This window comes from Narcine bancroftii, chromosome 5, assembly GCF_036971445.1.
Source record: "Narcine bancroftii isolate sNarBan1 chromosome 5, sNarBan1.hap1, whole genome shotgun sequence".
NCBI lineage: Eukaryota > Metazoa > Chordata > Chondrichthyes > Torpediniformes > Narcinidae > Narcine > Narcine bancroftii.
Genome location: NC_091473.1, coordinates 55,311,276 through 55,336,677, shown reverse-complemented (window position 1 = coordinate 55,336,677; position 25,402 = coordinate 55,311,276). Strand labels below are relative to the sequence as shown.

The 25,402-nt window shown below is 42.6% G+C and overlaps 1 long non-coding RNA gene across 1 annotated transcript; it reads left to right on the top strand.

The window, feature by feature from the left end:
• The first annotated feature begins 9,469 nt into the window (after positions 1 to 9,469).
• Positions 9,470 to 16,271, top strand: LOC138762677 (uncharacterized). The gene is made up of 3 exons (XR_011357044.1): positions 9,470 to 9,564; positions 11,645 to 11,789; positions 16,171 to 16,271. It is a non-coding gene; the product is annotated as an uncharacterized lncRNA (long non-coding RNA).
• The last annotated feature ends 9,131 nt before the right edge of the window (positions 16,272 to 25,402 follow it).

Genomic DNA, 25,402 nt, shown 5'->3' with positions numbered 1-25,402 from the left:
GGGGGGCTGGTAGTCATGGTGGGGAGCTGGCTGATGGAGGACCTCAGTTTTCTTCAGGCTGACTTCCAGGCCAAACATTTTGGCAGTTTCCGCAAAGCAGGACGTCAAGCGCTGAAGAGCTGGCTCTGAATGGGCAACTAAAGCGGCATCATCTGCAAAGAGTAGTTCACGGACAAGTTTCTCTTGTGTCTTGGTGTGAGCTTGCAGGCGCCTCAGATTGAAGAGACTGCCATCCGTGCGGTACCGGATGTAAACAGCGTCTTCATTGTTGGGGTCTTTCATGGCTTGGTTCAGCATCATGCTGAAGAAGATTGAAAAGAGGGTTGGTGCGAGAACACAGCCTTGCTTCACGCCATTGTTAATGGAGAAGGGTTCAGAGAGCTCATTGCTGTATCTGACCCGACCTTGTTGGTTTTCGTGCAGTTGGATAATCATGTTGAGGAACTTTGGGGGACATCCGATGCGCTCTAGTATTTGCCAAAGCCCTTTCCTGCTCACGGTGTCGAAGGCTTTGGTGAGGTCAACAAAGGTGATGTAGAGTCCTTTGTTTTGTTCTCTGCACTTTTCTTGGAGCTGTCTGAGGGCAAAGACCATGTCAGTGGTTCCTCTGTTTGCGCGAAAGCCGCACTGTGATTCTGGGAGAATATTCTCGGCGACACTAGGTATTATTCTATTTAGTAGAATCCTAGCGAAGATTTTGCCTGCAATGGAGAGCAACGTGATTCCCCTGTAGTTTGAGCAGTTTGATTTCTCGCCTTTGTTTTTGTACAGGGTGATGATGGTGGCATCACGAAGATCCTGAGGCAGTTTACCTTGGTCCCAACAAAGCTTGAAAAACTCATGCAGTTTGGCATGCAGAGTTTTGCCGCCAGCCTTCCAGACTTCTGGGGGGATTCCATCCATACCTGCTGCTTTGCCACTTTTCAGTTGTTCGATTGCCTTATATGTCTCATCCAGGGTGGGAACCTCATCCAGCTCTAGCCTTAGGGGCTGTTGAGGGAGCTGGAGCAGGGCGGAATCTTGGACTGAGCGGTTGGTACTGAAAAGAGATTGGAAGTGTTCTGACCATCGGTTGAGGATGGAGATCTTGTCGCTGAGGAGGACTTTGCCGTCTGAGCTGCGCAGCGGGCTTTGGACTTGGGGTGAGGGGCCGTACACAGCCTTTAGAGCCTCGTAGAAACCCCTGAAGTCGCCAATGTCCGCGCTGAGCTGTGTTCGTTTGGCGAGGCTAGTCCACCACTCATTTTGGATCTCCCGGAGTTTGCGCTGAAGATGGCTGCATGCGCGACGGAAGGCTTGTTTCTTCTCTGGACAGGACGGCTTTGTAAGGTGAGCCTGGTGGGCAGCTCGCTTCTTTGCCAGCAGCTCCTGGATTTCCTGGCTGTTTTCGTCAAACCAGTCCTTGTTTTTCCTGGAGGAGAAGCCCAGTACCTCTTCAGTGGATTGCAGTATGGTAGTCTTCAACTGATCCCAGAGGGTTTCAGGGGACGGGTCCGTGAGGCGGGTTGCAACGTCGAGCTTTGCTTTGAGGTTTGCCTGGAAGTTTCCTCTCGCTTCGAGTGAGGCAGGCGGAGGCCCCGGTCCGGACAGGGAGTGGGAGGCGGCGGCCCCAGTCCAGGCACAGGGAGAGCAGCAGCGGCCCCGGCCCCGGTCCGGGCGAAGGGTAGACGGCGGCGGCCCCGATACGGGCAGGAGCAAGGGGGAGACGGCGGCCCCGGCCTCGGTCGAGTGAGGCAGGCGGAGGCCCCGGTCCGGGCAGGGAGTGGGAGGCCGTGGCCCCAGTCCAGGCACAGGGTGAACTGCGGCGGCCTCGGCCCCGGTCCGGGCAGTATGGACCGACCTAGGAGGGGAGGCAGGCCCCTCCAGCCCGGGTAAGAAACCTGCATAGGAGAAGGCCACTCCGATATAAAACCTACGACCCAAGGACCTCGCTGCCACGTCCCAGCTTGCTTGGCCACGGCACACGAACCATGGGTGTAAAGGGTGGGGCCAGTACTGCGCGCACTGCACTCCACCTAAATGCTCCTTTGCGCAGGCCCGAGGACAGGTCCACGTCCTCCCCCTCAACGTCCTCCCCCTCAACGTCCTCCCCCTCAACGTCCTCCCCCTCAACGTCCTCCCCCTCAACGTCCTCCCCCTCAACGTCCTCCCCCTCAACGTCCTCCCCCTCAACGTCCTCCCCCTCAACGTCCTCCCCCTCAACGTCCTCCCCCTCAACGTCCTCCCCCTCAACGTCCTCCCCCTCAACGTCCTCCCCCTCAACGTCCTCCCCCTCAACGTCCTCCCCCTCAACGTCCTCCCCCTCAACGTCCTCCCCCTCAACGTCCTCCCCCTCAACGTCCTCCCCCTCAACGTCCTCCCCCTCAACGTCCTCCCCCTCAACGTCCTCCCCCTCAACGTCCTCCCCCTCAACGTCCTCCCCCTCAACGTCCTCCCCCTCAACGTCCTCCCCCTCCACGTCCTCCCCCTCCACGTCCTCCCCCTCCACGTCCACCCCCTCCACGTCCTCCCCCTCAAAAGATGCTCACAAACTCAAGCTAGCATGCTGGAACATCAGAACCATGCTAGACAAGACTGACAGCCACCGACCTGAACGTCGGTCTGCCCTCATTGCACATGAACTCCTCAGACTTGACATCGACATAGCCGCTCTCAGTGAAGTCCGCCTGGCAGATGTAGGCAGCCTCCAAGAACGCGGCGCGGGCTACACACTCTACTGGTCTGGCAAGCCTTCGGACGAACGACGCCTATCTGGTGTAGGCTTCATGGTCAAGAGCTTCATTGCCTCCAAACTCAAAAACCTTCCGACAGGCCTCTCGGACCGAATCATGTCCATGCGACTCCCACTTCAAAACAAGCGTCACATCACCCTCATCAGTGTCTATGCTCCAACCCTCCAGGCGGAACCAGCAGAAAAGAACAAGTTCTACACCGACCTGCGCAACCTCATCCAACGTACCCCTACAGCCGACAAGGTTGTCATCCTGGGCGACTTCAACGCTCGTGTCGGCAAAGACTCAGAAACCTGGCCAGGAATCCTGGGCAAGCATGGCGTCGGCAAGTGCAACGACAATGGGCGCCTCCTGCTGGAGCTCTGCGCTGAACAGCGGCTTGTCATTACAAACACCCTTTTTCAGCAGAGGGACAGCCTTAAGACCACCTGGATGCATCCCCGATCCAAACACTGGCACCTCCTGGACTACATCCTGGTGCGAGAAAGTGACAAACAAGATGTGCTCCACACCAGGGTCATGCCTAGCGCGGAATGCCACACTGACCACCGGCTGGTTCGCTGCAAGCTCAACCTTCACTTCAAGCCAAAGCCCAGGAACAATAAAGCCCCCAGAAAGAGGTTCAATCTAGTTGTATACCTAGGTATCAAATTGCTTGTGTTGGCCATCTAAATGGTGATTCTTTTTTAAACTTTGTGAAATCCGCATTATTCACTGGCATTGCTTCACTTTTATTTGCGTTGATCTTGTACCCCAATACTTCTCCATATTCCTTCAATTTCTTATGTAATTCTTTTATTGATATTTCTGGTTCTGTTAAGTATACTATGACGTCATCTGCAAATAGACTGATTTTATATTCCTTCTCTTTTATTTTTATCCCTTTTATTTTATTTTCTGTTCTTATCAGTTCTGCCAGTGGTTCTATAGCTAACGCAAACAGTGAGGGAGATATCCCTGCCTAGTTGATCTGCTTAATTTAAATTGATTTGATATATATCCATTTACTGTCACCATCGCCAATGGTCCCTTATATAATGTTTTAATCCAATTAATATATTTCTCTGGTAGGTTGAACCTCTGTAGTACTTTGAATAAATAATTCCATTCTACTCTGTCAAAGGCTTTCTCTGCGTCTAAGGCACCCGCCACTGTTGGCATCTTGTTTCCTTGTACTGCATGGATTAAGTTAATGAACTTACAGTTATTGTCCGTTATTTGTCTTTTCTTAATAAATCCAGTTTGATCTAGTTTTACTATTTTGGTACACAGTCAGCCAATCTGTTTGCTAATTGTTTAACTATTATCTTATAATCTGTGTTGAGTAGAGATATTGGTCTATATGATGCCGGTGTTAGTGGATCTTTCCCCGTATTTGGTATTACTGTAATTATTGCTGTTTTGCATGAATCTGGCATGTTTTGTGTTTCTTCAATCTGGTTCATTACTTCCAGGAGAGGAGGAATCAATAAGTCTTTAAATGTTTTATAGAATTCTATTGGGAGTCCATTGTCTCCTGGCATTTTATTGTTCGGTAGTTTTTTTTTTAAACATATCCTGTATTTCCTCTATTTCAAATGGTTTTATTAATTTTTTTTGCTCCTCTTCTTGCAATTTTGGTAGTTCAATTTTAGCTAGAAACTCATCTATTTTGACTTCTTTCCCTTCGTTCTCAGTTCGATATAGTTGCTCGTAGAATTCCTTGAAGTTTTCATTGATCTCCGTTGGATTATATGTAATTTGTTTGTCCTTTTTCCTTGATGCCAATACCATTCTTTTAGTTAGTTCTGTCTTAAGCTACCAAGCTAGTATTTTATGCGTTTTTTCTCCTAGCTCATAATACTTCTGTTTTGTCTTCATTATGTTCTTCTTCACCTTGTATGTTTGTAGTGTTTCATATTTTATTTTTTTGTTGTATCTTCCCTTATTGCTAATTCTTTTTCTGTATTGCTATTTCCCTTTCCAGCTGTTCTATTTCCCAATTGTAGTACTTCTTCATCTTAGTTACATAACTTATTATCTGCCATCTGATGAACGCTTTCATTGCATCCCATAGTATAAACTTATCTTTCATTGATTCCGTATTTATTTCGAAGTACATTTTATTTGGCACTCAATAAATTCTCTAAAATCCTGTCTTTTAAGTAGCATGGAGTTTAATCTCCATCTGTACGTTCTCGGTGGGATGTCCTCCAGCTCTATTGCTAATAACAGGGGTGAGTGATTTGATAACAATCTAGCTTTATATTCCGTTTTCCTAACTCTCCCTTGGATGTGGGCTGATAACAGGAACAGGTCTATCCTTGAGTATGTTTTATGTCTACCCGAATAATATGAGTATTCCTTCTCCTTTGGATGTTGTCTCCTCCATATATCCAAAAGTTGCATTTCCTGAATCGATTTAACCATAAATTTGGTTACTTTGTTCTTTCTGCTAGTCTTTTTTCCAGTTTTATCCACCTTTGAGTCCAAATTAAGGTTAAAGTCCCCTCCTATCAGTATATTCCTCTACATATCTGCAATCTTCAAAAAAATATCTTGCATAAATTTTTGATCCTCTTCATTAGGGGCATATACATTGAGCAAATTCAAAAATTCTGAATATATCTGACACTTTATCATTACATTTCTCCCTGCTGTGTCTATTATTTCATCCTCTATTTTGATTGGTACATTTTTATTAATTAATATAGCTACCCACCTGGCTTTTGAATTATATGATGCTGCCGTTACGTGCCCTACCCAGTCTCTACTTAATTTCTTGTGTTCCATTTCAATCAGATGTGTTTCTTGCACATATGCTATATCAATTTTTTCTTTCTTCAGTAAATTTAACAGCCTCTTCCTTTTAATTTGGTTATGTATTCCATTAATATTTATAGTCCTATAGTTTAATATGGCCATTTCATACTTTGTTTACCTCTCATTTCTGTTTCCTCATCACAACCTTTCCTCATTTCTGTTTTCTTTTTTTGAATGCACTGTAACACAACACTTCTAAAACATAAAATATTTCCACTATTCTCACATCTAAAATTCCCTTAACCCCAAATGTCCCCCCCCCCCCCCCCTCTGAGTTGCCCCTTATCCCTTGCCGGGCAACCACATCTCCCCTCTCCATTTGGATTGCTAACCTGCTCTCAAGTGTCAACTGATATTGCAGTGTCTGTTATTTTCCCCCACCCAGCCCCCTCCAGAAAAGACTGTTATCTTCACATATAACAAAGCTCACCCTCTTAATTCCCCCCCTTACTTCCTTTCTTCCCCTTCTTAGTTCTTACTTGTACATTATTTTTCTTCTTTATATGAAGATTGTCGTCATTCTTGTTCTTGTTACATCTCTTCATCTCTCTGTCTGTTTTGCAGGCATTCTGCAAATTCTCATGCTTTCTCCGGATCCGAGAACAGTCTGCTTTGCTGCCCCGGGATAACTATTTTAAGCACCGCTGGATATCTTAACATAAATTTATAGCCTTTCTTCCATAGGATTGATTTTGCTGCATTAAACTCTTTCCTCTTCTTCAGGAGCTCAAAACTTATGTCTGGGTAGAAAAAAAAAATTTTGACCTTTGTATTCCAGTGGCTTTTTGTCTTCTCTCATTTTTTTTTCATTGCCTTCTCCAATATATTTTCTCTTGTCGTATATCTCAGGAATTTTACTGGAATGGATCTTGGTTTTTGTTGTGTCTGTGGTTTGGGGCTAATGTTCTGTGTGCCCTTTCTATTTCCATTCCTTCCTGTATTTCTGGCATTCCTAGGACCCTGGGGATCCATTCTTTTATAAATTCTTTCATATCTTTGCCTTCTTCATCTTCCTTAAGGCCCACTATCTTTATATTGTTTCTCCTATTATAGTTTTCTATTATATCCATCTTCTGAGTTAACAACTCCTGTGTTTCTTTAACTTTTTTTATCAGATTCTTCCAGTTTCCTTTTTAAGTCGTCCACTTCCATTTCTACGGTGGTTTCTCATTCTTCTACCTTGTCTACTCTTTTCCCTATTTCTGTCATGACCATCTCTAATCTACTCACTTTTTCTTCTGTACCTTTTATTCTTCTTTTTATTTCACTAAATTCTCATGTCAGCCATTCTTGTACTGCTTCCATATATTCTTGAATTTTTTTTTTATCCATGTACTGTTCCTTCCCTTCATCTTTCATTTCTCTGTGCAGAGCTTGATGTTCTCCCTCCTCTTCCCCTGAGTCCACTCCAGGACCTGTGTCCTCTACCTTTCTTCCTTGTATCTGTGTCTTTTCTGACTTTCTTGTTGGGCTGTTTATCTCAGTTTGCTGGGTATTTTGTTTAATTAATGGTGTCTTGATGTTGGTCCTCTTCCTCTGGGCTGGTCATCTGCTGAGTCTCTGATTTCCTTTATTTGTTCTCCTCTTTCTCGTTCCCTTTATTTTCTGTATCTTCCTGCTGGGAGCCCTGTTGTTCCACACCACAGCTGGTCCCTCCTCACGTCGGTGTTGTCTTTGTCATGCGCATTGCGCATGCGCGAGGAGTCACTCATGCATGGTTGCGCACCTCTGTTTGGCTCTGTGAGCCATCCTTGTAGTCCTGCGCTCGGTGGGTCGTGCTCCTTCGGGGCTTCCACTGGCCCCAGGGAGTGGGCTCCTCTCTCAACGGCGGGTCCCTGCTTCTTCGTACAGGTAAGGCCTTCACCTTTCTCTTCTGACGTCTTTCCTTCTTCTTTTCTTCCCGTTGTTTTTGGCTTTTCTTTCTTTGGTGCCATTTCCTCCACACCTTTATTTTGTATTTGTTGTGATTTGTGTGTCTGTGGATTTGCTTTTTCTTTACTTTTTTCCTTCTTTTCTGGAGAGGTCTGGTATTCCCCTACCGGCCACTACTCCATCACGTGACTCCCCTCTTGCTAGTAAGTGAGTCACCACATGAACCCCCCCCCTCCTCCCCCAAGAACTGGCAATCTAAAGTCTGTGTATTTTTTTGTTTGGGCAGCCTTCCTCTTTGCCAAGGTGCCTGAACCACGGCTGGTCTGTCCAGATCCAGTTGGGCAGGTTTGAGGCAGTCAATTTCAAAAGCTTCCTCTTTACCTCGGATGTCCATAATGTATGTCGAACCATTGCATCTTAGTACCTCGAAGAGACCCTCATACAGATGGTGACTGGTGTGCTCCTTTCTGAACAAAAACTTACTTGCAGTCCTGCAAGTTATGGGATATATAGGTCCTGGCCTGACCATGTTTAGATGTGAGTATGGGTGCTAAAGGACCGAGCTTCTCATGGAGCTAGCTTATGACCACTGCGGGCATCTTCTCCTGTCCTCATGAGTCTGATACAAATTCTCCTGGAACCATCAGGGGTGTGCCATAGACGAGCTCTGCTGATGAGGCACTTATATCATCCTTAGGTGCCATTCGTATACCCAAGAGTACCCATGGCAATTCGTCAACCCAGTTAGGTCCCTGCAGATGCGCCATAAAGGCCAATTTCAAATGTCTGCAAAACTCTTCCACTAGTCCATTGGATTATGGGTGGTACGCAGTTGTGTGGTGCAAGCAGGGTGGCCATTGCTGACCACAGGCTCAACGTGAATTGGACACCACTGTCTGACATGATGTGTGCTGGCAGATCACAACGTGCTATCCTGGTTGAAATGAGGGCCCTGGCGCATGTGCCAGTAGTCATGTCTGCCAGTGGAAGCACCTCTGGCCACGTGTGGCCCAATCCACTATAATGAGAAAACAGGAACCACGTGACACCGGCAGGGGACTTACAACATCCATGTGTATGTGGTCAAACTACCAATACAACTGCTCAAAAATTGTAGTGGGGCTTATATGTGTTGCTGGACTTTGGACGTCTGGCAACAAATGCATATCTTCACCCAATTGCTGACCTGTTTCTGAAGGCCATGCCACACAAATCAGTTGGCTGCAATCCAGATAATCATTCTGATTGATGGATGTGTGGATGTGTCAACCTTTGTACTGTTTCCTTGAAACACACAGAGAGAGGTCAGCTGCAGCAACTTTCTGCATCCCATCATTGATGGTGTTATCTCCAATCCATTGTCTCCTGGAAGTCTAACAACAGATTTGATCAAGCCTGTTACTGGTCTAATGTTGGAGTGGCACAGTCCTGCTGCTGTACTTAGCCCACCATAGAATGTCAGCATAGGCCATGACTCTCCGTGGATCACTGAAAACCTCTTCAGCCAGCAGCATGTGAATTTCTTCTGGCAACTGCTCCAAGAAAGCCTGCTTGAACAGGAGGCAGGGCCTATGTTCTTCCGCTCGTGCCAGCATTTCATTCATGAGCATGGAAAGGGTCCCATTTCCCAAGGTACCCAAGTGCAGTAAACAGGCTACTCAGTCACATCATGAGAGCCAAGAGGTATGGAGGAGCAGACTCTTGAGCACCATATACTTGCCCTCCTCTGGCAAGCTGTTACAGAAAATTAGAAACTCAGCATGCCATCTCTTGATCCAGGGCACTTACTACATAGTAGTACTGCATGGAATCAGATGTTATCTGCCTTAACTGGAATTGTGCTCTTGCTTGGTCAAACAATACACGTGGTTGTGAAGTCCAAAACATTGGCAGTGAAGAAAAATTTTCCATCTGGAGTCCAAGTATCATTTGGACCATCAGAATTACCAATGTAGCAAAATATTCTATAGCAAAGTGCAGACTGACCCCTCCAGTGCTTGCATGTTGGGATTATATACATCACTGGGTTTTGTCACATGGACAGGAAGTGACATAATCGGTGATGTCACAGCCCAGATTAAAAACCTGTATTGGCTGCAGGTCAATTTCTTCCATCTCCGCAGCATATCTGCCATTTTGGGAGCTTATTCACTTGCTGGTAAGTGGGTTGACTCAATGTAATATTTAACAAATGTTTTTAACATTAGTTTCTGAATGCATTTACCTTCCAAAAATCTGAGAGCAAGTAATTAATTATGCAGGAAAGGCATAGTTAAAGAAGTGTGAGTATTTCCTTTGTGTAAACATCAAGTTGAACATTGCCTAACATTAATTAAGCATTGCTTTGCACTTTGCCAATTTGCATCTATTGCCTGTTTACTTCCAGTAACTGCCACAATTTGGTCATTAGTGCTGTTGTTGATGTGTTTTTTTTTAAATATAATTTTGTTTTCTTCCAATAACCTATCTCTAAAGCCTTGAAGGAATTGATTAAGGGAATTTGTAATGGAAATGAAAAATGCATATAAAATATTGGCACACTTTTTGCATCAAACATTGCAGGTATCTCATATTATCAAAGACCCAGTGGCCCCACATTTGAGTTTAGAAATGAAGATGGCACTCACTAGCATCTTGTAAACATTTTCAAAGATTTTTAATGCAGGAATAGTTTGTAAAAAGTTGAAATTAAATGTGAGTTCAAAGAGGTGTCCATTGGTGAGGCCTTCAGTGTATTTTAATGAGGTACAACTAAGAATGTATGGTTGAAAACCAGACATTAATGTCCATTTCAATATATCATCATTGCAAACACAATATCTGCACTATTGATTTTGTATTCTGGTTGAATAGATGTACTGGAGAGGATGTTTTCCCTTCTCTGAAAATGGATGGATTATTTATGTGTATTTTATAATAATGATTCCAAAATTCAATGTTAATAAAAGGTTCCAGTCATAGGATTATATAGATGAGCAACTGTTGGCAATATTTTTACAAGTTTTTCTAACTGCCAAGTTCAAATTTGAGAGATATATTACCAATGGGGTTATCCAGTGGAAAAAAAGATAAACACCTACAAAATAACTCTCTTGTGACTCTGCAGTTGTAGTTATAATTCAGAAGCAGATTTTCTCTGATGCCAAGACTTCATAGATCAATTAGGCCCAGTTTTCTGAGGTGGTCCATGAGAATCATTTTGAATGCAGATAAGCTCAGAGATCAACTAGTAGAAATGCTTCTGAAAACAAGGACTTTTATAAACTAAAGGAGCAAGAACAATTTATGAGAAAGTATTGGATTTGAGGCATCTATTGGCATTTACAATCACACACGCAGGCTTTGTTGAGGACAAAGGGATGTAGACTACAAGTGGTCAGGAAGAAGTGGAATGTGATATGTAGGCATGAGCTGTGAAACCATTGAATATTACAGCACAGAAGCAGGCCCCTTTTTACCCAGTAATCTGTGCTAAATTATTATTCGGCCTCGTCCCACTGAACTGCACCCAATCCAGTTTCCTCCGTACCCTTCCTATCCATCTGCATTTTTCTTAAATATTAAAATTGAGCCTGCACTCCCCACTTCAGCTGGCAGCTCATACCACACTCCCACCACTCTCTATATAAAGAAGATCCCCCTTAATATTCCCTTTAAACCTTCCCCAGTTTGACAAGTTCAACACTTGAGTCTGTAAAATCCGCACAGATTAAGAGCTTGCATCTCATCCTTCGATGAACTATGAAGGAGATGTGAGCTTGAGATAATTTTCTTTGAATTCATCTTCTTTCTTCTTGTAGATCTCTTTAAAGTTGAATATCGTTATATCTTTAAATATAGTCGAATGCTTTGTTTATTCATCGTTTCGAAAATCTCAATGCGAAGTTATGCAAAATGTTTATCTATTTTATCAAGGAATTAAAGCTGCGTAAAGCTGCATCTACAGTTTGGTTCATTAGATAGTAATTCAGACTATCATCCCCATGTTTCCTTGAAGATAACACATTTTGAAATTAGGAAATACTCGAACCTGAAAAGTGTTGTCTATACCGGGGATGTAGGTTAATGGGTTGTAACTTGGGAAGCAGGGACCAAAATGCTCCATTGCCATGCTGCATGACTAAAATTGTTTTAATAATTTAAATTTAAATACCTCTTACCCTGCATGTGTTTTTAGTCATTTTATTTATCCAACATATTGTAGGGTAAATTTCATGAACCATTACTAATTTATTCAGATTTTGCTGTGTCGATCTGGAAGTTTGAGAGGCAAGCCCACTCGCTGCACTACCAATGGCGAAGCCTGTCAGATGTCTAGACAGATGTATTACACCATCTGCAAATCTGATGTCCCTCCACATGGTTTCATCATGTGCGATGCAGGCAAGACAAGAATAATTAAATTTGTATCCACCTCTTTATAAGTTATCCTGGCATAAGGGGTATGACTATGGAATGATAAAATTGGATAAGTTGTTTCACAGAACACTCTATCATCCTGATCATGTCATCACTGAGATCCATCAACCTGAGGATAATACAGCTTCACATATGATGTAGGAGGAAGGGCTTCAGATCTCTGGATAATTGGATTCACTTCCAGGGAAGGTAGGACAAGTTCCAACAGGATGGTTTTCACCTGAATTTCAAGGGAACTGACATCCTTGCGGGTAGGTTTGCTAGTGCTGCTCGGGTGAGTTTAAACTAGATTTGCCGGGAAATGGGAGGCAGAGTACCAAAGGGAAGAGATGATGTGAAAGTTGTGTGCACCGTTAGAAGTCAGTCGGTTGAATGTGGTGGATATGTGCTCCAGTGCATCTATTTCAATGCAAGGAGTATTTCAGGAAAGGCAGATGAGCTTAGAACATGGATTCTTCTTCTTTCTTCTTTCTTCTTTGGCTTGGCTTCGCGGACGAAGATTTATGGAGGGGTAATGTCCACGTCAGCTGCAGGCTCGTTTGTGGCTGACAAGTCCGATGCGGGACAGGCAGACACGGTTGCAGCGGTTGCAAGGGAAAATTGGTTGGTTGGGGTTGGGTGTTGGGTTTTTCCTCCTTTGTCTTATGTCAGTGAGGTGGGCTCTGGGGTCTTCTTAAAAGGAAGTTGCTGCCCGCCGAACTGTGAGGCGCCAAGATGCATGGTTTGAGGCGATATCAGCCCACTGGCGGTGGTCAATGTGGCAGGCACCAAGAGATTTCTTTAGGCAGTCCTTGTACCTCTTCTTTGGTGCACCTCTGTCACGGTGGCCAGTGGAAAGCTCGGCATAGAACATGATCTTGGGAAGGCGATGGTCCTCCATTCTGGAGACGTGACCTAACCAGCGCAGTTGGATCTTCAGCAGCGTGGATTCGATGCTGTCGGCCTCTGCCATCTCGAGTACTTTGACGTTAGGGATGAAGTCGCTCCAATGAATGTTGAGGATGGAGCGGAGACAACGCTGGTGGAAGCGTTCTAGGAGCCGTAGGTGATGCTGGTAGACGACCCATGATTCGGAGCCGAACAGGAGTGTGGGTATGACAACGGCTCTGTATATGCTTATCTTTGTGAGGTTTTTCAGTTGGTTGTTTTTCCAGACACTTTTGTGTAGTCTTCTAAAGGCGCTATTTGCTTTGGCGAGTCTGTTATCTATCTCGTTGTCGATCCTTGCATCCGCTGAAATGGTGCAGCCAAGATAGGTAAACTGGTTGACCGTTTTGAGTTTTGTGTGCCCGATGGAGATGTGGGGGGGCTGGTAGTAATGGTGGGTTGCTGGCTGATGGAGGACCTCAGTTTTCTTCAGGCTGACTTCCAGGCCAAACATTTTGGCAGTTTCCGCAAAACAGGACGTCAAGCGCTGAAGAGCTGGCTCTGAATGGGCAACTAAAGCGACATCGTCTGCAAAGAGTAGTTCACGGACAAGTTGCTCTTGTGTTTTGGTGTGAGCTTGCAGGCGCCTCAGATTGAAGAGACTCCCATCCGTGCGATACTGGATGTAAACAGCGTCTTCATTGTTGAGGTCTTTCATGGCTTGTTTCAGCATCATGCTGAAGAAGATTGAAAAGAGGGTTGGTGCGAGAACGGAGCCTTGCTTCACGCCATTGTTAATGGAGAAGGGTTCAGAGAGCTCATTGCTGTATCTGACCCTTGTTGGATTAGCCCGTGGAATTATGACATTATGGTCATTAGTGAAACTTGGTTGTCGGATGAGCACGACTGGCAGCTCAGTGTTCTGGGTTTCTGTTGCTTTAGATGTGAGAGAATGGGGTGGTGTTGGGGGGCAGGGGGAGAGTGGCATTGCTCATCAGGGAAAATATCACAGGCAGGACAGACCAGAGGGCTTGTCTACTGAGGCTATATGTGTGGAACTGAGGAAAGGAAATGGTATGAACACACTCATAGGGTTGTATTATAGACCGCCCAATAGTCAGCAAAAATTGGAAGAGCAAATCTATAGAGAGATAGCAGACAGCTGCAGGAAATGTAAGGTTGTGATAGGAGATTTTAACTTTCTGCATATTTACTGTGATTCCCATACTGTAAAGTGGCTGGAGGGCTTGTCAAATATATTCAGGAAAGTTTTCTTAATCAATATAAAGAGGTACCAACTTGAAAGACTGCAATACTTGATCTACTATTAGAGATGAGACAGGTGACAGAAATATGTGTATGGGAAATGCCATGAGTTTCAAGTTAATTATGGAGAAGGATAGTTCTAGGCCTCAGGTTGAGGTTCTAAATTGGAGAAAAGCCAATTCTGAGGAAATGAGAAAGGATCTAGAGTGCATGGATTCAGGTTGGTTGTTTTCCGGCAAGAATGTGGAAGGTAAATGGAGGACCTTCAAAAGTGAAATTTTGAGAATACAGGCAACATGGAGCAAATGAGGTACCTGAGATGTATAAAAAATGCAAGACAAACCTCAAAAAAGAAACCAGGAAGGCTAAAAGAAGACATGGTTGCTTTGGAAGGCAATGAGAAGGCAAGTCCTAAGGAGTTCTACAGGTATATTAAGAGCTAAAGGATAATAAGGGACAAAATTGGCCCCCTTGTCAGCTTTGTGGGGAGCCAAATAGATGGTTACGATCTTAATTTTTTTTTATCTGTATTCATTCAGGAAATGGGAACAGAGTTGTAGGAAGTAAGGAAAACAAGCAGTGAAGTTATGGAATCTATAGATTAGGAAGAGGAGGAAGTACTTGCTGTCATAAAGCAAACAAGGATGGATAAGTCCCCAAAACCTGACAAGATATTCCCTCAGACTTTGAGGGAGACTAGTGTAGAAATTGCAGGGGCTCTGGCAGAAATATTTAATGTCCTTAGCCATGGGTTTGGTGCCAGAGGATTGGAGGGCAGCTCACATTGTTCCATTGTTTAAAAAAGACTCCAAAAGTTACCAAGGAAATGATAGTGATCCTGACTATAATCAGTGGTAGGTAAATTATTGAAAGGTGTTCTAAGGGATCAGATGTACAATTAATTGGATTGCCAGGGACTGATTAGGGATAATCAAGATGGCTTTGTGCATGATAGGTCATGTTTTTCGAGGAGGATACCAGGAAAATTGATGAAGGAAATGTTGTAGATGTAGTGAACTGCATTTGACAGTAGCTGGACAAGAGAAGCCAGAGAGTAGTGGAGGAAGATTGCTTCTTGGATTGGAGGCCTGTGACGAGTGGTGTGCCTCAGGGATCAGTACTGGGATTATTTCTGTTTGTCATCTGTATCAAACATCTGGATGATAATGTGGTAAATTGGATCAGCATGTTTGCAGATGGCTCTAACTAAGATTGGAGATGTTGTGAATAGCAAAGATAGTTTTCAAACCTTGCAGAAGGATCTGGACCAGCTGGTAAAATGGGTTGAAAAATGGCAGATGGAGTTTAATGCAGACAAATGTGAGGTTTTTGCATTTTGGAAGGACAAACTAAAAAAGAACATACATGGTAAATGGTAGGGCACTGAGGAGTGCTGTAGACCAGAGGGATCCGGGAATACAGATACATAATTCTCTGAAAGTGGCATCACAGATTGATTGGGTTGTAGAGAGAGCTTTTGGCATAATGGCTTCCATAAATCAAAGAATTGAGTGCAGGAGTTGGGATGTTATGTTAAAGTTGTGTGAGACATTGATGAGCACAAATTTGGAGTATTGTGAGCATTTTTGGCACCTAACTATAGGAAAGATCTCATTAAGTTGGAAAGCGTGCAGAAAAGATTTACTAGGATATTGCCTGGACTTTAAGCACTGAGTTACAGGAAAAAGTTGAACAGGTTAGGATTTTATTCCCTGGAGCACAGAAGAATGAGGGAAAATTTGATAGGGGTATTTAAAATTATGAAGGGATAGACAGAGTAAATGTAGATGGGCTTTTTTTCCACTGAGCATTGGTGAGATATAAACCAGAGGAAATAGGTAAAGGGTGAAAGGGTAAATGTTTAGGTGGAACATGAGGGGAGAAATTCTTCACAGAGTGTGGTGGGAGTGTGGAACAAGCTTCCAGCTAAAGTGGTAAATGTGGACTCAAATTTAACATTTAAGAATTTGTACAGGTACTTGATGGGAGAGGTATGGAGCGATATGGGCTGAGTGCAGGTCAGTGGGACTAGGAAAAAATGGTTTGGCACAGACTAGAGGGGCTGAGGTGGCCTGTTACTGTGCCGTAAGTTTTCTATATGGTTCTATGGGGTTTTTTTATTGCAATGAGGGGTAGAGAATGGTATTTGAAATGTTCTTTCAATCATTTGTCAATAAAAATAAGAAAAGAAAATTCACATTTTATATTGAAGGTGTCTGAAAGAAAAAGCAACTTAAAAAGGAGGTAACTCCACTGAGTGCCTACACTCTCTCATCTGGCAACAATGGCCATTAAATGGATTATTTGTAAGAATCAGCTTGTACGTTTACTTTTAATTCATTGCATCTTTATTAGGAAGAATCTGATGAGCTTTTGACTTTCAGTTTCATCCATGACAGTTAGAACCATCACAAAAGATACAGGTTTACTTTACATAACAATTCTCAGATTCTCAGATAACAAAGTTCTTTGTGAAAATAACCTTTGCATTAAATGGGAGGTACCTGTGTGACCAACTAATAATCACACCATGAATGCACTGATTGTAACCAACCAAATATTGCAAGTAATAGAAAGGATGGTCCAGATCTTCACTCATGGGAGGTACAGATACATTTTTTGACATCTTTCCTTGATATGAGTTCAATTGGTAGATTGCTGTACCACCTCCGACTGCAAGACCTTGCAGAGGATAGTGAAGTCAGCAGAAAAGATCATTGGGGGCTCTCATCCTACCATGAAGGACATCTACAACACTCAATGCAGGTGAAAGGAAATAAACATTGTGAAGGACTCCACACACCCCTCATGTAAACTGTTCTCCCTTCTGCCATTTGGTAGAAGGTACCATAGCACTCAGGCCCATATTTCCAGATAAAGCAACAGTTCCCCCCCCCCCCCCGCCCCCCAAGCCACCAGACTCCTGAATTCCCAGAACATATGTGGATAGTGTACCATGGACCTTTACTGTACATGACTTAATATTTTAGTGTTTAACTTCTATTCTACTTGTATTTCTGTAAATATGCTCTATTGTTATCAATTTTTGAAAATGATGAAAATTCAACCATCTTTTTTCTCTCTGGCACCACAGTTGTGCTGTCTGTTTAACTGAGCAAAGTGGGTGCAAAGCACCACAACAAAATAATTTGCACATTTCAATTGATTAGCTTGGCTGAAGTGCTTTCAATTAAATCTGAATTTTGAACTTTGTAATTATTTTGACGTGACTTAAGGGGTTTAATTTGTATTTAATAATGATGTTTTTAGGATTTGAATTACTTATTATTTTGATTTTGAATGTGGATAAACCTTCTCAGCATTGGAACTTTCAAAGTATTGTTGTTTTTGACAGCTGGGTAAACTCAGGATGTGTTTGCCAGCATTTTCAGAAATTTTGTGGGCAAAGTTTGTTCTGGCACTAATCTGCACAAGAACCCTGACATTTTAGATCAAGGCAAGTAATTAAAAAAAAAGTATTTGCCTGCCATGGAGGATTGGTGCCCCAGAATCAAACCAAGTGATGATGTGGGTGTCTTCAGCACCTCCATTGCAGAAGGAATCTGTGTTTTACTGAATGTTCCATTATGTATAAATCTATATTTGAGACTCGTAATGTTGATGAAAATTGCTGAACTTCGTTTGGTTCACTCGTTCCAGGGTTCAGCTTAAATAATTATTTTTTAATTCCCCACCTGAATGAACTGCTTCCTCTCCTGGAAGTCATTTCCTCTATTTATTATCCACTTTCAACTGAGCGCTCCCCTTTCATTCACATGCATAACTTTTCAAAAGCTGACAGATGTACCTGAGCTGTCAGAGAACATAAAAGAATGCATGTCGAAAAGAGAACGGAGATTTGGAGAAAGCATTCCCAGCTTTATTTAAGTCTGCGGGGCAGGGTGGGGGGGGGGGTTAATGAGTAGATTTTAAGATGCAGGAAAGGATCAGGAAACTACAAAAGATTATCCTATGAATCAAGATACTCATGTTCTAACTTCATTAAACATCATTAGCAAATTAAAAACTGAAGATTAAAGTTAACCACCATGTTTAAACTATTAATTATGAGGTCGGCAGGACCACAAAATTATAATCAGTAATCAATAAAGTTCATGCATTAAGCAGTTCAGTTCTTCAACTGGAACTGCAAGGGGAAAGATAGTTTCAGTGGCTTGATTCACCCATGAGAAATATTCCTCTGCATAATGTATGTGTTTTTTTTAGTTGGAATGATTCTTTCCTTTGGATTGGCTTCGCGGACGAAGATTTATGGAGGGGATATGTCCACGTCTGCTGCAGGCTCGTTGGTGGCTGACGAGTCCGATGCGGGACAGGCGGGCATGGTTGCAGGGGAAAATTGGTGGGTTGGGGTTGGGAGTTGGGTTTTTCCTCCTTGGCCTTTTGTCAGTGAGGCGGGCTCTGCGGTCTTCCAAGGAGGTTGCTGCCCGCCGAACTGTGAGGCACCAAGATGCACGTTTGGAGGCAAGATCAGCCCACTGGCGGTGGTCAATGGGGCAGGCACCAAGAGATTTCTTTAAGCAGTCCCTGTACCTCTTCCTCCTAGGATGGAGGAGATGCCAGCAGCCATCGACTGATTATTCAGATGGCTATTAATGATCATGGCTAATTTGTCTGTAGCATTTCATTTAAAAAAAAATCATTGCAGGTCCAGCCAAAAGCAAACCATTCTAAAAACAATATAATTACCAGAAAGTAAATTGTGTTCTCCCATCAGTCAACATGGAAGCATTTGAAGTTGTATGACCAGCCAGGATGATATTGAATGGTGGAACAGGTTCAAAGGGCTGAATACCATGCTCTTGCTCCTATTTTCTATGTTTGTTTTGTTCTAACAATCAAGTAGTTGCACCCACAGATGATGCACTGATCCTCGAGAGGAACCCTCTCCTCTTCCTGGCTAACCATTTTGTCCTAATATGCCTACAGAATCTCCTGATTCTCTGATGTGCTGAGGATATCTCGTATTCCCTTTTGCTCTCCATAAATTTACACCTACATCCCTGATGCTCCTTGGGGAAATTTGCTTGATCTCAGCTGCTTGTACCTTCCTTATGCCAGCTTTTTTTTCCTGACCCGAGTATCATAAAGATAATGATGTTCACTCTCATATACATTGAATGATGTATCACCATTCTTGATGCAGTCAGAAATGTGTAACTCATGAAGAGAGCAACTACAAAAACAACTACATTAGATTAAAAGGAAATAATATATACAAAAAATAGATAGATGATGTATATTTGCAGTTGCCATAGCACAAGAAGAATGTGTCATTATGATGGTGCACTCGGTCCCTTTGTGATGTCAGAGCAGTAGTGTAACAAGAAAGGGTTCACCAGCTTGGCAGCCATTGGTAAGAAACTGTACTTGAACCTAGAAGTAGTTGTCGTTGGACTTCTTCCTGATGGTAGCAGTGAGAAGAAGTGTGACCAGGGTGATGGGGTTCCTTTATGATGTTGGCGGCCTTTTTGTTTTGAATATTCAATTTTTAATTTTCAAAGACTCAATAAATCCAAATAAATAATACATTTTTTTCTGACAATAATCTATATCATGCAGTCTATTTTATCCCCTACCCCTCTCCCCTCCTTCCCATACCTAATACAAAAGAAAAAAAAAAGATTATTAAAATTAAACAAATACAAGGAATAAAATATCATTGAAGTCAAAAAAATCTTTCAGGGAACTTGAGAAGAACCCAAAGAAACCTAAAATAAAAGGATAAGGAACAAAATACAAGAGCACATCACCTGCTCCGTGACCCACTTCACTGATCTCAATTATTCCACTACTGGCGTGGCTGGTGTATTCACTTTATCTAAGAGGGCTATAATTACATCTGCATGCCAATGCACTGCAGATAGGGTTGCTACACCCCAACGAATGTGCACATTTCTTCAAATATCTAGGAGAATACACCTGTACATTTCCATATTCCATCATGTAATATTTAGCTGGGAGTCGGACTTCCACGTGACCGCTATACACTTCCTGGCTACTGACAAGACGACCTTCACAAACTGAATTTGGTATCTGGACAGATTAAAACATGTCCAAAATGTTTCCCAGAAGGTACAATTCAGCACCCTATAGAAAGTCCACCTTTGTAATTTTTTTTCAGAATGTCCTCAAGGTCCTCCCAGAAGGATCTCACCCTTGTAAACAGGCAGGTTGAATGGATAAAGGTTTCAATTTCCACATCACACCCAAAGAACATTTCTGAGATTCCTGATTTAGATTTGTGTAATTTTTGTGGGGTAAGGTACAGTTGATGCAGGAAATTGAAGCAACAGCTCATGTGCATGCCTTCAGCAAATGGGAGGCTAGAGCATGTGATGGATCCGGCTATGTTTGCTACCTTCTGCAGCACCCTATATTCCTGGGCAGTCAAATGACCAAGCCAAACAGTGATGTAACCAGTTAACCAGTCAGCATACTTTCCACAGTACACTCACAGATGTTTGATAGTACTTAAAGACATGGCCACTATGGATGATGTAGTGGTTAGTGCAATGCCTTTACAGTGCCAGTTATCAGGACAGGAGTTCAAATCCCACACTAAGGTGTAAGGTGTTTGGATGTTCTCCCCATGTCTGCATGGGTTTTCCCAGGGGCTCCGTTTTCCTCCCACTGGGAAAACCCATGCAGACATGGGGAGAACATCCAAACACCTGATGGATGGATGGAGGGCAGTTGTCTAGCAGCAATACAGCCCTCTCTGGAAGCCTCTTCGATCTCAGGTAGTGGCATACACTTGTCACAAATGACTTTCAAAACCACTCCTTGAAGTTGTCACCAGTTATCCAGACTTTCTTGTTTTTTCTGTAGATGATAGGTAAGGAGTTCATGTTAACATGATGAAAGCACCTAGGTTGTCTGGACTGCCCACTCACTGGGTGGGGGGGGCAGGGGTGGGGGGGGCAGGGGTGGGGGGTCAACTTGTGGTTACCAGTCTTGTGGCAGGCGAAGAGTAAGGTCACCCAGTTCTTCTGTGGTTTGAACCCCTCATTCTTGTGGGCATCATCCTTGGCTGCCAGAGTGGTTTCAGGTAACATCTTGTAGCAGACCCCAGATTCAGCTGCAGTGTAGGCCTGTTCTTCAGAGAAGCCCTCTTCTTTCTTTCTTTTTCAATTTTTTTATTATTATTATAATTTATAAACACATACAGTTCAAAGAGATATAAAAAATGCATAGTAAGTAATGAATTAATACAGAGATATTAAACAATAATATTACAGAATAAAAATATATCATAAAAAAAAATTTAGATCAGTTTAGGGTGTGAGCTATCTCTAAAAACAAAGATATAATTAATAACAATATATGAAAAAAGAGAAAAAAAACCCCAAAAAAGAAGAAAAAACAAATCTGAATTAAAAAAACTTTAAAAAAAAACTTTAAAAAAAAAACCTACAGATATAGCTAAACCACGCCGATCACTCCGATCTCATCTTACAGCCCAATTATCATACATAATCATAGAAAGAAAACAGAGCCAGATCAACTCACCACAAATGAAAATATTGAATAAATGGTCGCCAGGTTAACTCAAACTTAGAAGGGGATTCATAGACAGAGTTTCTAATTTTCTCTAAATTTAAACATAGTATAGTTTGGGTAAACTATTGGAAAACAGTGGGAGGATTAACCTCTTTCCAATTCAATAGTATAGATCTTCTAGCCATTAGTGTAAGAAAAGCAATCATACGATCCGCAGGAAGAGATAAATAAGTCAAATCTATCATAGGTAATCCAAAAATTGCAGTAATGGGATGTGGTTGTAAATCAATATTCAAAACAGTAGATATAATGGAAAAAATTTCCTTCCAATAATTCTGTAAAGAGGGACAGGACCAAAGCATATGTGTAAGGGAAGCTATTTCCAATTGACATTTATCACATATAGGATCGATATGAGAATAAAAGCGATGGAGTTTATCTTTAGACATATGAGCTCTATGAACAACTTTAAACTGTATTAGTGAATGTTTTGCACATAGAGAAGAAGAGTTTACCAGTCGCAGAATTTTATTCCAATTTTCATTGGAAATATGAAGGTTGAATTCTCTTTCCCAATCATTTTTAAACTTTTCAAAAGCCCTCTTCTTCTCGGTAGGCTTTGAGTTGCTCTGGAAAGGTGTCAGCAGCTTCACAGTCAGCAGATCTGATCTCCCCTGAGATCTTCACGTGGAAGATGCCATGTCTTCTTTTTATGCACTGTAGCCAACCCTGTGTAGCAACAAAGTCTGTGGACTTTGACTATGGGCTCAGAGATGGGGGTCCCAGATGACTTCTCCTCTACACAAGTCAGTTAAGCACAGCTGTATCTAGAGGTGCATCTGATTTTTTTTTGGGGGGGTTGCATGGTTGACGTAGCAGTTAGTGCCACGCCTTTACAGCACCATAGATTAGGACTGGGGTTCAAATCACACGCTGTCTGTAAGGAGTTTATTCAATCTCCCCATGTCTGCTCAGCTTTTCTCCATGGGCTCTGGTGTCCTCCGACCATTTGAAACATACCAGGGGTTGGAGGTTAATTGGGTATAAATTGGGCAGCGCAGACTCGGGCCAAAATAACCTGATACTGTGCTGAATTTTAAATTTATTCTTTTAAATTTACAAAACAAATGTTGCATTTTCTCACCTTGCATAACCACATTGGAACAGACTAATTCATTATTCATCTGTTTATTATTCATTGCAAGTTTATAAATCTTTGATTGATACAATAAAATACATTTTAATAAAACATTCCTTTGTGTAGTGATTATGACAAACAAAAAGGTGAATGAAAATATGTAACTAAGTGTGAAGGGAAGGGGAAGTTCTCCTCTTTGGTTCTGCTCTTAAGTGTTTTCACCTTGGAACTTATCTGCATTTTATTTTCAAGAGGAAAGCAGTCTGATGAGCAAGTGATTATTTACAGGTCCTATCTGAAGGACAGGAGTGGATGTGAATTTAGATGGTTTGACTGAATATTAGCAGCCCATCAGGAGTAAAAGAGCAGGGCCAAATTCAGCAGTGGTCCTGCTGCTTATGTTAAGTGTGGCACAGAAGGAGCTGTATGTAGTGCAGGTTTCTCCCAACTCAGCTGTACAATATAATACTAGATGACATTTTGGGCCAAGAGTGTACAGGGGAGATCAACAGTATAAAGAAGAGCCACCAAGCAATCAATGGATTCAGGTGAGGTGAGGTTGATGAACAGATGGAGTGAGGAGGGGGAGGGAAGGATCAAGGGAACAATAGAGCTTGAGAGGTGATAAAGTGAAGACAACAGGCAGGCACAGATATATGGAATCTGCTATGAAAGAAAGGAGTTGAGTGGAACTGGAGGACAGAAGGATGGTGGGCAGATGAGAGCAGTAGGTGATGGATGAACCAATGCAAGCAGTGTGTGTGGGTGATGGAGTCAGCTTGGGGAAGGGAAAAGAGCTGGTTATAATTTTGAGCTTGTTCTGTCTGTGTAATTTGTATCCTTTCCCTATGATCGGATATGCTTCGCCCAAGTTTTATTCTGCATTTCAAAATCAGGCTGGTTAATTGACTACTGCAAATTGCTGCTGGGATGGATGTGGGAAAATCAGAGTTTGTTAATAGCAGGTGAAAAACGATAGGTTAAAATGAAATAAATGGGGGAATGGGATTGATAAGGTTGCAATACTTACTGTTGGTGGTAAAATTGCTGGTGAAAAATCAGGAATTTAATTTGCGCTTAGATTTCCAACATACATATGGTTGCTATTCATTGACTACAGTTGAACCTTCAACACCATTATCCCCTCAGTGCTGCTCAACAAGCTCCAAACCATGGGCCTATTCCTCCCCCCTCACCTCCATTTGCAACTGGATCCTTGATTTCCTCATCCAATGCCCATAGTCAGTACAAATTGGGAACAGTGTCTCCTCCTCACTGATGATCAAAACAGGCGTTCATCAAAGATGTGTGCTTAGCCCACTGCTCTACTAACTCCACATCCATGACTGTAGCTAGGCACAATTCCAGTGGTATCTACAAATTTGCCAATGACACCACGGTTGTGGGCAGAATCACAGACGGCAATGAGGAAGCGTGCAGGAGGGAGATAGATGAGGTAGTTGAGTGGTCTCATAACAACAACCTTAGACTCAGGAGGAAACCAGAACACAGGCCAGTCCTCATCTAGGGTTTAACAGTGGATAGGGTCAAGAACTCCAAATTCCTTGGAGTCAACATCACTGAGGACCTCTCCTGGAGCCTCCTCATCAATGTAATCATGAAGAATTGTAACCCTCAGCTTTACTTTGTGAGGAGTTTATGGAGATTTAGTATGTCATCAAAGACTCTTGAAAACCTCTATATGATATACCATGGAGAGCATTCTAGCTGGTTGCATCACTGTCTGGTATTGAGGTGCCAATGCTCAGAGCAAGAAGGAAAAAAAACTCCAGAGGGTTGTTAACTAGACCTGCAACAGCATGGGAACCCATTTTCAAGCCATCAAGGACATCTACAAGATGTCTTAAGAAAGCTGCCTTCATCTTCAAGGATCCCCACCACCCATGGCCTCGCCATTCTGCTACCATCGAGCAAAAGATACTGGAGCCTGAAGACGAACTCTCAACCACACAAGGACGGCTTCTTCCCCTCTGCCATTGGATTCCCGAATGAACAATGAATCACAGACGATGCCTTACTTTGGCATTTTCTTTTTTATTTGCACTAATTTTATTTATTTCGTAAGATCGTTGATATAATTCTTTGCACTGTGATACTGCTGCAAAGCAACAAATTTGTGATATGTTAATGACAATAAAATCTGATTCTGATTTCCTTTTGGTTTAAGACTGTTGCAGAGTTTTGCCTAAGAATAGAACCTCTGGCACATAGTTTTTGTTCAATCAAGATCAATTAATGAGTTTGCATGTTGGTACTTTGATATTCCACTGAAATCTCAGCATTGTGAATTGTGCCAAAAAAAATAATTTATGCAGGTTTCTAAGGATGTCCATATCTTTCTTATGCTGATCAGCTGAAAATTATTGGAATTTCACATCAAATGAAGCCTATTGTGTGAATGGTCAAACATGGATGACATACAGGGACAATTAGTTAATTTTCCTACTAATTGCAGAATAAAATTGTAATTTTGAATGAACAAGTTGCTTGGCAACACTTCTAAATGCTAATGTGCAAAACCTTTTCTAGTCACTGTCAGATGTGCCATCCTTTAGCTGAGATGCCAAAACAAGTTCGATGAGTTCAACCATCTCTGTTCAAGCTAAATCTTTGCATCCCATTTAACCCTTGTAGTTACATTATAAGGCTGTGTGATACCTGCTTGTGAGATGTGGTACCTGATGCCAAACACTGTCATCCAGATGTTATTTCTGAAGCCCCTCAAATATAAATCTTCATGCATAATTATGTGTTATTACAT